Below are 10710 nucleotides of genomic sequence, written 5' to 3' on the forward strand. Positions count from 1 at the left end.
CTGAGTTACCCATCATGGTCCATCAGCCAAACATTAGAACACCTCTTTGAGAATGAAGGATGAACAATAGCAACAATAACAGAATGCCTGGAGGTTCTTGTCAACAGCCTGAGCCTTTAGTTCCCTGATCCAACCAACTTTCTAAGGTATTTTCAACATCTTATAAGGAAAAAAAAATAGCTTATCTTGCATGGGAGTAACAAAGGGGAGAAATTAGGATTTTCTTTCTACCATACATCCTTTTAAAATTCCCAAAAAGCATAATAGATTTTGCTCCAGCACTTTATTTAAATCTGTATGAATATTTATATTTAACATATGTTTCTCAAACAATGTATTGTTGGATTGTTTTCCAATCCATTCTGCTACACTCTTTACAAAGAACAGGGTGGTCTGGGAGAAGTGTGGTAACACCAATGATCTATAACAGATGCCATTTGCATTTATTCTACTGCCTCTTCCCCTTGCCTAGGCATCCATCACAGGTTCTTATGCTTTTCCACATTCCTTTCATTAACTCCTTCTCTATTAACCCTCTGAAAATAAGGGTTTTTTTGCTTTTAATTCCTAAATCCTACCTCTTCTTGTCCCTGCTTAATGCTCCACCACGTCCTTCTTTGCCCCTACCTATTTTCCTGCTGAGGATAATGAGAGAGAAACAAGTGGCAGCAAGTGCCATGTAGGTCAAACCATTGTCACCATTTCAACCACCACCTCCCTTCAGACCCCAGTGAAGACAACCTAAAGAGTCTCAGTAATAGTAGTGCCCCAAGGGTACTGGTTCTGCTCTAGTCTGGTTTCTTCAGACATTACGTAGAGAAGCAACTCTTATGATGTGACATGGTAATTGGGTACCAGGAACTACCAAGAACTAGGTTCCTTATATTACTTACTTCCTTTATAACAGTTAATGGCATTAGGGTTTTAATGAGACACTTGTTTTTTCTCTCCATTTCCTCATTACAATGTAAACATTTCATCATATGTCCCTGCTGATTGTTCAAATGCATTGACCTTTCTATGTTTCTCTAGACTTTTTTATTTGCATTTCAAGTGTCTATTCAGCTCTGGTCTTTGCATCAGGAATAATTAGAAACTTCTCATTTCCTTGGAGGTCTATTCCTTCCCACCCCCCACTCCTAACTTACAGGATAATATTCAATTTTTCCATATATGTTATTCTTGGTTGTAAGCCTTTATCTTGCCTTTATGGAATAGTATATTCTAAGTTCCCCTGTCCTTTATAGGGGTAGCTGCCAAGTCTTGTGTGATCCTTATACTCCTCAATACTTGAATTCTTTCTTTTTTACTTCTGTAGTATTTTTAATTGGACTGTGTAGCTCTGGATTTTGGCTATGACATTCCTGGGAATTTTTCATGTTATTTATTTTTTTTTCAGGAGACAATAGCATATACTTTCTATTTTCCCACTGCCCTCTGGTTTTAGTGGGTCTAGGCGGTTTTCATTCATGATTTCTTGAAATATGGTACTAGGTACTTGTCTTATCATATCATATTTTTGTTTGGTCTCATTTAACTTCATATTCTTTCTCCTAGTGCTTTCATTTATATTATTAAAATTTGTTTCATTTTTCCAGGAATTCTAGCAGAACTTATGGTAAAACTGTGTTTTTGCTTGAGATTTTCCTTGTAGATCGTGTGGAGTTCTCTTCTAAATTTGTGGGTTAGGTGCTCCTGGAGATATAATGTTTGTCACTAGGGTTTTCTTTTGTTTATTCATTTTTGCAGTCTTACCTCCTAAATTGAGACTTTGTGTCAGAACAGACTGCACACTTTGGGAAGGAATAGTGGGGCTTTATTTGGTACTAATCATTGTTTAGGATTCTGTCATTGCTTCCTCCAGGAACTATATGTTGTATTCTTCAAGAAGATTTGGGGAAGTTTGGGTAAGCAAGCCATACCAGGATAATCCAGAGCTTGGCCTTATCTTTGTCTTCTTGATCTGAACCCTGCAGGTTCCTGACCTCCAGTCTGAGTTCTGAGCAATATAGCCATGTTCTGGGGTGGCTAGGTGGTGCAGTGAGTAAAGCACTGGCCCTGGAGTCAGGAGGACCTGAGTTCAGTTCCAGCCTCAGACACTTAACACCCACACACTAAAAAACTAGCCGTGTAACCTTGGGCAAGTTACTTAACCCTAATTGCCCTCCAAAAGGCAAAAAACAAAACAAAACAAGACATATATATACATACATATATACATACATACATATATATATATATATATATATATATATATATATATTTTTATAGCCATGCTCTTATCTCCTTGCTCCTGGAAACTTAGCTATATATCACAGGTTTGGGTCTCTATTGGTACCTATACTGGAAAGCTTCTATGTAGTGTGCTTTTGGAGTGAACTTTTCTTGCTAAAACTCTTTGCTTTTGGTTGTCTCTTTCATGTCAATCTAGGCTGTAAAATGCAATATAATTTTCCTTTATATTTCTTGATCATTATTGGTATGGTGCTAATTTTTCATCCTTGCTGGAGTAGGAGAGCTAGGCTCTTCTGCTCTCATTCATTCTGCCACCTTGAAGTAATCTCTTGAATGGGCAATTTTCAAAAGAAGAAATGCAAACTACTATCAACTATATGAAAAAAATGCTTTTTTGTTGAGTTGTTTCAGACTGTCCATGATTCCATTTGGGGTTTTCTTGGCAAAGTTAGTGGAGTTCTTTGCTATTTCCTTCTTCAGCTTACTTTACAGATGAGGAACTGAGGCAAACAGGATTAAATGACTTGCCCAAGGTCACACAGCTAGTAAATGTCTGAGGCTAGATTTGAATTTAGGTCCTCCTGACTCCAGGGCCAGTGCTATATCCACTGTGCCACCTAGCTGCCCTAAAAAAATTCTACATTGGCACTAATAGAAGAAATGTATATTAAATATTGAGTTTTATCTTGTACTATAAGACTGGCAAATATGACAAAAGAAGAAAATGGTAAAGGTTAGAATTGCTATGGAAAGATATTCATTGATATCTGAGTTGTGAATTGGTACAACTATTTTAGTTATCGTTAGGAACTATATTAAGAAAATCACTAAATTGTACATGTATGTCAAAGTGAAGCCTATATATCATGGAAGTTAAAGGCAAAGCTAGATAATGGCTGAACAAATTGTAATATGTGAATTTAATAAAACAAAGTTTTTCTATAACAAATGACAAACATGAAGAATTCAGAAAAACTTGAGAAGCCTTATTATAAACTGACAGGATAAAGAAAGTAGGACCAGGAGACAAGTTACAAAATGACAACACTGATATAAAGGACAATACTGAAAACTTAAGAACTTTGATCAACATAGTAACTAATTTTGAGTTCAGGAATGATGGTGAAATACACCTCTTGCTTTTCGGCAGAAAAATAGAAGACTACAGGGGTAGAAAAAGGCATATAATTTCAGATATGATAAATATGTTAATTTGTTTTTCTTAAATGTGCTTATTTCTTATAAGAGATAGTCTTATTATTGAATCATTGGGAAGTAGCAGCAATGTTAAAAGAAAAAGGGGAAGGCTCATCAATAAAACACAAAGAAATAAAACATAAAAAGGGAAACAAAATAGTGGTATGTTTGTGTGGCCAAAATATGTGTCAACTTGCAGTTAACCTGGTAATTTACCTTTCAAAATTTAGCTAGGCTGCTTGAAAGTTAGCAAAGAGTTTGTCATTGGTTTTTGTTGTTGCTGAATTGTGTCTCTTTTTTACCTGGTGTTCCATGGGGTTTTCTTGGTAAAGATACTGGATTGGTTTGCCATTTCTTTCTCCAGTGGATTAAGGCAAACAGAGGTTAAGCCTCCAGTCACTTAGCTAGTAGGATTTAAATTTAGGTCTTCCTGACTCCAGGCCCAACACTCTATCCACTGAGTCACCTAGCTACTTCTTGTCATTGGGACCATACTCAAAGTTTTTTATAGATGGAACAAAGTTTGTGTTCTATTGACATAGCTTTTGAAAACCGAGGGTCACTTCTAAGCTATGATAAGGAATTAGCTGGATGTTGGTGGAGACTTCCATAATTAAAATGACCTTTATCTTTTCTTGCAAATCAAGAACTACTCAAATATTTAAGATTTCTTGGAGAATTTGTAGAGTTCTGGACCAGGATGAAAGGGGAAAGATAATAAAAGAGGCAGCAGTATAGGTTGAAAGCTTCAACTAAGATAAGACTTTTAGTTAATTTCCAGTGAGGAATTATTTGGTTGTAAAAGGCTGAAATTCTTTAAAAAAAACTTTTTCAAAGGAAATCTAACAGTTATGTTTTTAGTATAATATTTTTGTCAAATGCTAATTTGAAAAAGCAGATTTCCTCCATGATCCAAGTTTTCCAAAACTTTCAACATATCCCTCCTCTCAGGCCACGCAGCGCAAGCGCGCCCCTCCCTGCTTCTCCTCCCTCGCCTCCCCTCCCACCTTCCTTCTTTCTCCCTCTCAGAACGTTTGTGTAGCTGTGTTCTGAACTAGCAGCTCCAACCTCCCGGGGAACCTTCTATTGATAAAGAGTTCGTTCAGCGGAAAGGAGAAAAAAAAAAAAATATATATATATATATATATATATATATTAATATATCATTCTTTCCTCCCCGCGCATAACTCTAGGCAAGCAAAAGTAAATTCTAACCATGAGGGAAATCTTACATATCCAGGCTGGCCAGTGTGGCAATCAGATCGGTGCAAAGTTCTGGGAAGTGATCAGTGATGAACATGGCATCGACCCCACCGGCACCTACAATGGGGACAGCGATCTGCAGTTGGACCGGATCTCTGTCTACTACAATGAGGCCACTGGTGGCAAATATGTTCCCCGGGCCATATTGGTTGATCTTGAGCCTGGAACCATGGACTCTGTTCGTTCTGGACCTTTTGGCCAGATATTCAGACCAGACAACTTTGTCTTTTGCCTGTCCGGGGCAGGCAACAATTGGGCCAAAGGCCACTATACCGAGGGGGCAGAGCTGGTGGATTCAGTCTTGGATGTGGTGCGAAAGGAGGCAGAGAGCTGTGATTGCCTGCAAGGCTTCCAGCTGACCCACTCACTTGGTGGAGGCACAGGCTCAGGGATGGGCACCCTGCTCATCAGCAAGATCTGAGAAGAGTAACCTGACCGCATCATGAATACCTTTAGTGTGGTTCCATCACCCAAGGTCTCAGATACCGTGGTTGAGCCCTACAATGCCACACTATCTGTCCACCAGTTAGTAGAAAACACAGATGAAACCTACTGCATTGATAATGAAGCACTCTATGATATCTGCTTCCGAACCCTCAAGCTGACCACGCCAACCTATGGTGACCTTAACCATCTAGTCTCTGCTACCATGAGTGGTGTCACCACCTGTCTTCGATTTCCTGGCCAGCTTAATGCTGACCTACGCAAATTGGCCGTAAACATGGTCCCTTTCCCTCGACTCCATTTCTTCATGCCTGGCTTTGCCCCCCTCACCAGCCGTGGGAGCCAGCAGTACCGTGCCCTAACCGTGCCTGAGCTCACCCAGCAAGTCTTTGATGCCAAGAATATGATGGCAGCATGTGACCCTCGTCATGGGCGATATCTCATCATTGCTGCTGTTTTCCGTGGTCGGATGTCCATGAAAGAGGTGGATGAACAAATGCTCAATGTACAAAACAAAAATAGTAGCTACTTCGTTGAGTGGATCCCCAACAATGTCAAGACCGCTGTCTGTGATATCCCACCCCGTGGGCTCAAGATGGCTGTCACCTTCATTGGCAACAGCACTGCCATCCAGGAGCTCTTCAAGCGCACCTCAGAGCAGTTCACTGCCATGTTCCACAGGAAGGCCTTCCTCCACTGGTACACAGGGAAAGGGATGGACGAGATGGAGTTCACCGGAGCCGAGAGCAACATGAATGATCTCGTTTCTGAGTACCAACAATACCAGGATGCCACTGCTGAAGAGGAGGAGGATTTCGGTGAGGAGGCAGAGGAGGAGGCCTGAGGGAGATAACCTACCACCTCAAGTCTTCTCAATTCTTCCAACATTTTCCCCCATCACCCTTTTCCCCTAAGGTTTGCATTTTTGGCCTCCATCCTCTTTTTTCTCTCCTTTGTGGGTGCTGAGCTCTCTGTCCTCTGTTTTTCTTTCCTTTTATGACCTATCACCTCAATACTTTCTTCCCCACTCCCAGATTTCTCTCCAAGAAGCAGAATGTCTCCAACCCCAGAGCCTCAATTTAGGAGTCTTTGTGTCCACTAAGTGCCCTGAACTAAAATGGTGACCAAGAGGAAAGGTCCACGACTCTTTGGCTTCCATTGATGAAGAAGGGGACCAAAATGTCATATTCCTACTGGAAAGAGTTCTCTTGGTGGGTGTTTGGGGGGAAGGGAGGAAATGGAATGTTCCATTCCATAAAAGTCTATTGGGGGAGCCAGGCTTTCTAATATAACTACCATCTCCATATTCCCCAACTTGTCATATTACTATCTTCAGGTGCCCCTTCCCCTTTATATCTCTCTACCCCAGCTCTGGGGGAAGTGTTGACAGTATTATTCCTCCCAGTTTTAGTTTCTCTCCTAAGTGTTTGTTTTTCTTTAGAGGGGTCTGTGCCTCACTCTGCCAAGTGGGCTTCTCCCCTCAGCTCTTTATCTTCCCCTCATTTTGGGACCCACCCACCCTTCCCCAGTTTGAGAAGTGAGAACTACTTCAACTCCCAAAATTCCAGATCAAGTCTCTCATTTGGGGAGGATTTCAATTTTCTTCCACTCCCCCCCAAATCAATTCCCTCCAAAAGAAGGGAGTAGGGGCAACAGGACACGTCCCTTCCCATAATCAAACCTTTTATTTTCTCTCATCTTTTCCACTTCTACAGTTTCTATCTTGGGCTCTTCCCCCTTCCCACTTCCTAGATTTCTGTTTTGTGTTGAACTTGCTGCTTTTTTTCATATTGAAAAGACGACACTCCCAAACCCAAAAATAAACAGGAAATGAGGAAAAAAATTGCAAAAAAAAAAAAACTTTCAACATACACTGTTGACATTTTCATTCTGTTTTCTTTCCTAGTGACCAAGATCATAATATACTCTGGGTTTTTTAAGACAAAATTCAATTTCGTTGGCTTCTTGTAAACTCTTTTTTGGCTTTTGATCCCACCCAGGTTTCTCCCTTAGCACAACAATTTATACTTTCTAAGTACTTTAATAAATGCTTTTTCATTAATTCTCCTGGAAATCCAGACTATGGCTGGATTGATAGCTTGTTTAGGTCTTCATAAATGTGGTTTAAAGGGTCATGCTCCTCTAAAACTATTTAAAAAATAAAAGATATGGGACAATTTTTATTTCATCTAAAAAAGAATACAAATAATAATAAGAGTTACATCTAGCATTTATACAGTGCTTCAAAGATTTGCAAAACATTTTACATGTTATTTTGTTTGGTCTTCGAAATAACCCTGTGAAGTAGAGGTGTTATTATCCCCATTTTATAGATACACATACATATATAGGTTATTTCTTCTCTTTCTATACAGGCCTTTTGATTCCCTGACAGGATTTGGTTAAACCACTTCCCTGCCCTGTTCCTACCCTCATATTACAAATGAAGAAATTGAGACCCAAGGGGTAGAGTGACTTGCTCAACGTTACAGAGGGAGTGGTAAAAAGCCAGGACTCCAATCCAGGTCAGCCATTAGATCCAGCACTCATTGTAACAACTGGTTACAATGGTCTAAATTTTGATGTTGTTGTTTGTTTGTTTGTAGGCAATGGGGGTTAAGTGACTTGCCCAGAGTCAAACTTCTAGTTAGTATTTGAGGCTGGATTTGAATTCAGGTCCTCCTGACTCCAGGGCTGGTGCTCTATCCACTATACCACCTACCTGCCCCAAGTTGGTCTAATCTTTAGCCTTCAAGGGATCTTCTCTCACCTAAGAAACTGGCAGTCCTCCAAAGTATTGGTTTGTAACTCAGCTGGAAAGATATTTTGTATTCAAGGCTGTTATAGAGCCAATGCCTCATTTTCTAGTGAGCCCTACACTTCCCCTAAGGTCCTACACAGCCATTTGACCTGACAGTAATAACCGAATGGATTATGGACCCAGATTCCCTCAAAGGGGGTACTTTTCTCTTTGGGGTTCCTGGAAAGCAACCATGAGACCTCACAGAACAACCAACTCTCAGTTGTAGGAGGACAAGGCTCTGCTTTGCTTCTCCGTCTTTTTTGGCTACTTCTCCATGTTCAGTCACTTGCTTGCTCTTTTTCTCATTATTCCATAGCTACCATCTTTGAGGTCATGTAATTGGCTCTCTCCTTTCAGTAGGAAGAAGCCAATCGACACTTTTGCTTCTCTGTACCTTGGATCAGTCTTTATCCTCCAGGGTGTGTGCTCCTCTTCTCTCCAAGCAGTTGGGTTCAAGAACTCAGGGCTTCTAAAACTCTTACCTCTTCTTTCTAAGAGGCCAGGTCTCAGACTTTCAAAGTGGTTCTCTGTCCCCTCCTTAGGCTTTATGGTTTCTTTTCCGTGGGCTCTACTCAAATGGCTTGAATTGTGTGGCTCTGCTCTACAACTGCCACTTCTAAGTCTTGAGAAGGGATATCAATTCTTAGGTCTGTAGTCTATACAAAACATTCTGAACCTCTGGCAGATCAGCTTGTCTTTTTTATAGGCTCAGGTCTCAGGCTCAGGGTGAGACTCTGCTCTAAAACAGACTGGTTTAACCACCTCAGAGATGGTTCAGGAAATATTTGGTCCAAAGTCACCACAACTTCAAGATTTAGCATTGAGATAATAGCATCTGTTAGGCAGACAAAAATAAAAGTCTTGAACAAAGGCATTAGCTTTAAAAAAAAATTTCATGTGTTTTGTTCATTAGAATGGCGGGTCCAAGTAACCAGACACTCTAAATATTTAGATTGCAAAAGAGGACTATTTTAAGAAAGTGTTTATACTCATCTCTTCAGAAAAGTTTCTGAAATCATAAAGAAGAAATCTTATGCTGTCAGGGAAATGTGTTATTTTTAATAATCAAACTAAAATTTGAGAAAGTATTAATTCTAACTGTCCTCATTTTTTGGTTGTCCAACAAAGCTGAACTCAGTCCATTCTTTTCATATGCTTATAAAAGAATTTAAAGGACAATCAAAAATCACTTTGTAACCTTGCTAAAATGATATGATGGCGCATGAAATTTGCCAAGTTTTTTTTTTTAATCGTGAGTCCTCTTGTTGTGGATGTAAATGCTGAGGTTGTGTAAAGACCAGGGTTCTGTTAGCTAATCTTTAAACTGGAAAAGTAGAAATAAACTAGTATTCAAGCACATCAGGATTACACAACATACTCACACACACATCACATAATCTGAAGGCAAAAATAACACCATTTAAAAACATTATCCAGCTATTTGCTAAGAGTCTTATACCCATAGATTTAGAGCTAGAGGGGCCCATAGAGGCCATTGAGTCTATTTTGTAGTGAGGGTGAAGAAGGCCAGTACTACATTGAAAGAAACTGTTCCTGATATTTGCTATCCACTTTATAATTGCATGCACTGTTACTGATGTGTCATGTAACAAAAAAGAAATAAATGTTTATTTGCTTCATGCCTTCTCCCTCCCAAACCTAAAGCTATGGAAAAGGTAAAAATAGCACAGATAGAAACAGCATAGGGTAAAACCATTCACTGAAGCCTTAGTGATAGATGCTGCCATGTTTTCAGTATAACAAGCTTTTTAGGAAACACAAAAAATTGAAAGGGCCAGAAATGTATGCTTCAAATATTTATCAGATTGATTGGTGTAGACAACCAATTCCACAAAAGTTGCAGGCTATCCTATTTGATTAAATATCTAACAGCCAAGTATCCCAAACATGCACTTATTTCCATTTCCCTTTCTTGGCCCTCCTCATGCAAAGAAAACAAAAATTCTTGTCTTCCCCAGAGTAGAAGTTTCCCTAAACAACCTGATTCTATAATGGGAAGCAAACAGGGAAGATCCTAACTGGCTTTCAGGGGGAAATGTAGCAGAGAGAAATGTTAATTAATTTTAAAACTTCTGTTTTAAGTCCAGGTTCTGTCCAATATAAATGTTTTTTTTAACAGTACTAAGAGATCACTCAATGGCTGCTGGCTGGCAGTGAGTCTACAGCCAGTCACTTCCCTGGTGCAGGCCACAGTTTCCTCACTAGTCAACTGAAGGGGTAGGATTAATTCCCCCCCCCCTCCCCCAGATCAGGCATTTATCTGTTTTTATTAATGGCCACTCCCACGACTGAAGGGTGAGTGGAGGGGCCTACCAAGGAAGGTGGATTGCCCAAGGTTTCATGGCCCACTGTGAAAACCAGAACTCACTCTTCCCTAACAAAGGCTGCTAGATGGCTCAGTGGTTTGAGTGCTGGACTTGGAGTCAGCAACACCTGAGTTCAAATGTGGTTTCTGACACTAGGGGTGTGACCCTGATAAAGTCATTTAACCGGTTTGCCTTAATCCATTGGTGAAAGAAATGGCAAACCGCTACAGTATCTTTGCCGAGAAAACCCCACCAATAGTATGGTACATGGGGTGACGAAGGGTTGGGCAGGACTTAACAATAATACACTTCCCCTTCAGGTTCTCCAAGCCATCAATAGCTGAGGGAGCGATGAGGCCCTGAGTTCGAATTCCAGTTCTGCCATTGTGAGGTCTTGAAGAAAGCACTCTTTGGGCCTTCGTAAAATGAGTTGGAGTGATT

The 10710-nt window shown here is 40.2% G+C and overlaps 1 pseudogene; it reads left to right on the forward strand.

Moving 5' to 3' along the window:
• The first annotated feature begins 4582 nt into the window (after positions 1–4582).
• Positions 4583–7008, forward strand: LOC138145365 (tubulin beta chain pseudogene; annotated as a pseudogene).
• Positions 7009–10710: the final 3702 nt, after the last annotated feature.

This window comes from Petaurus breviceps, unplaced genomic scaffold (genome assembly GCF_028583685.1).
Source record: "Petaurus breviceps papuanus isolate PSGF00001 unplaced genomic scaffold, PetGlider_PUasm1.0 90734, whole genome shotgun sequence".
Classification (NCBI taxonomy): Eukaryota; Metazoa; Chordata; class Mammalia; order Diprotodontia; family Petauridae; genus Petaurus; species Petaurus breviceps.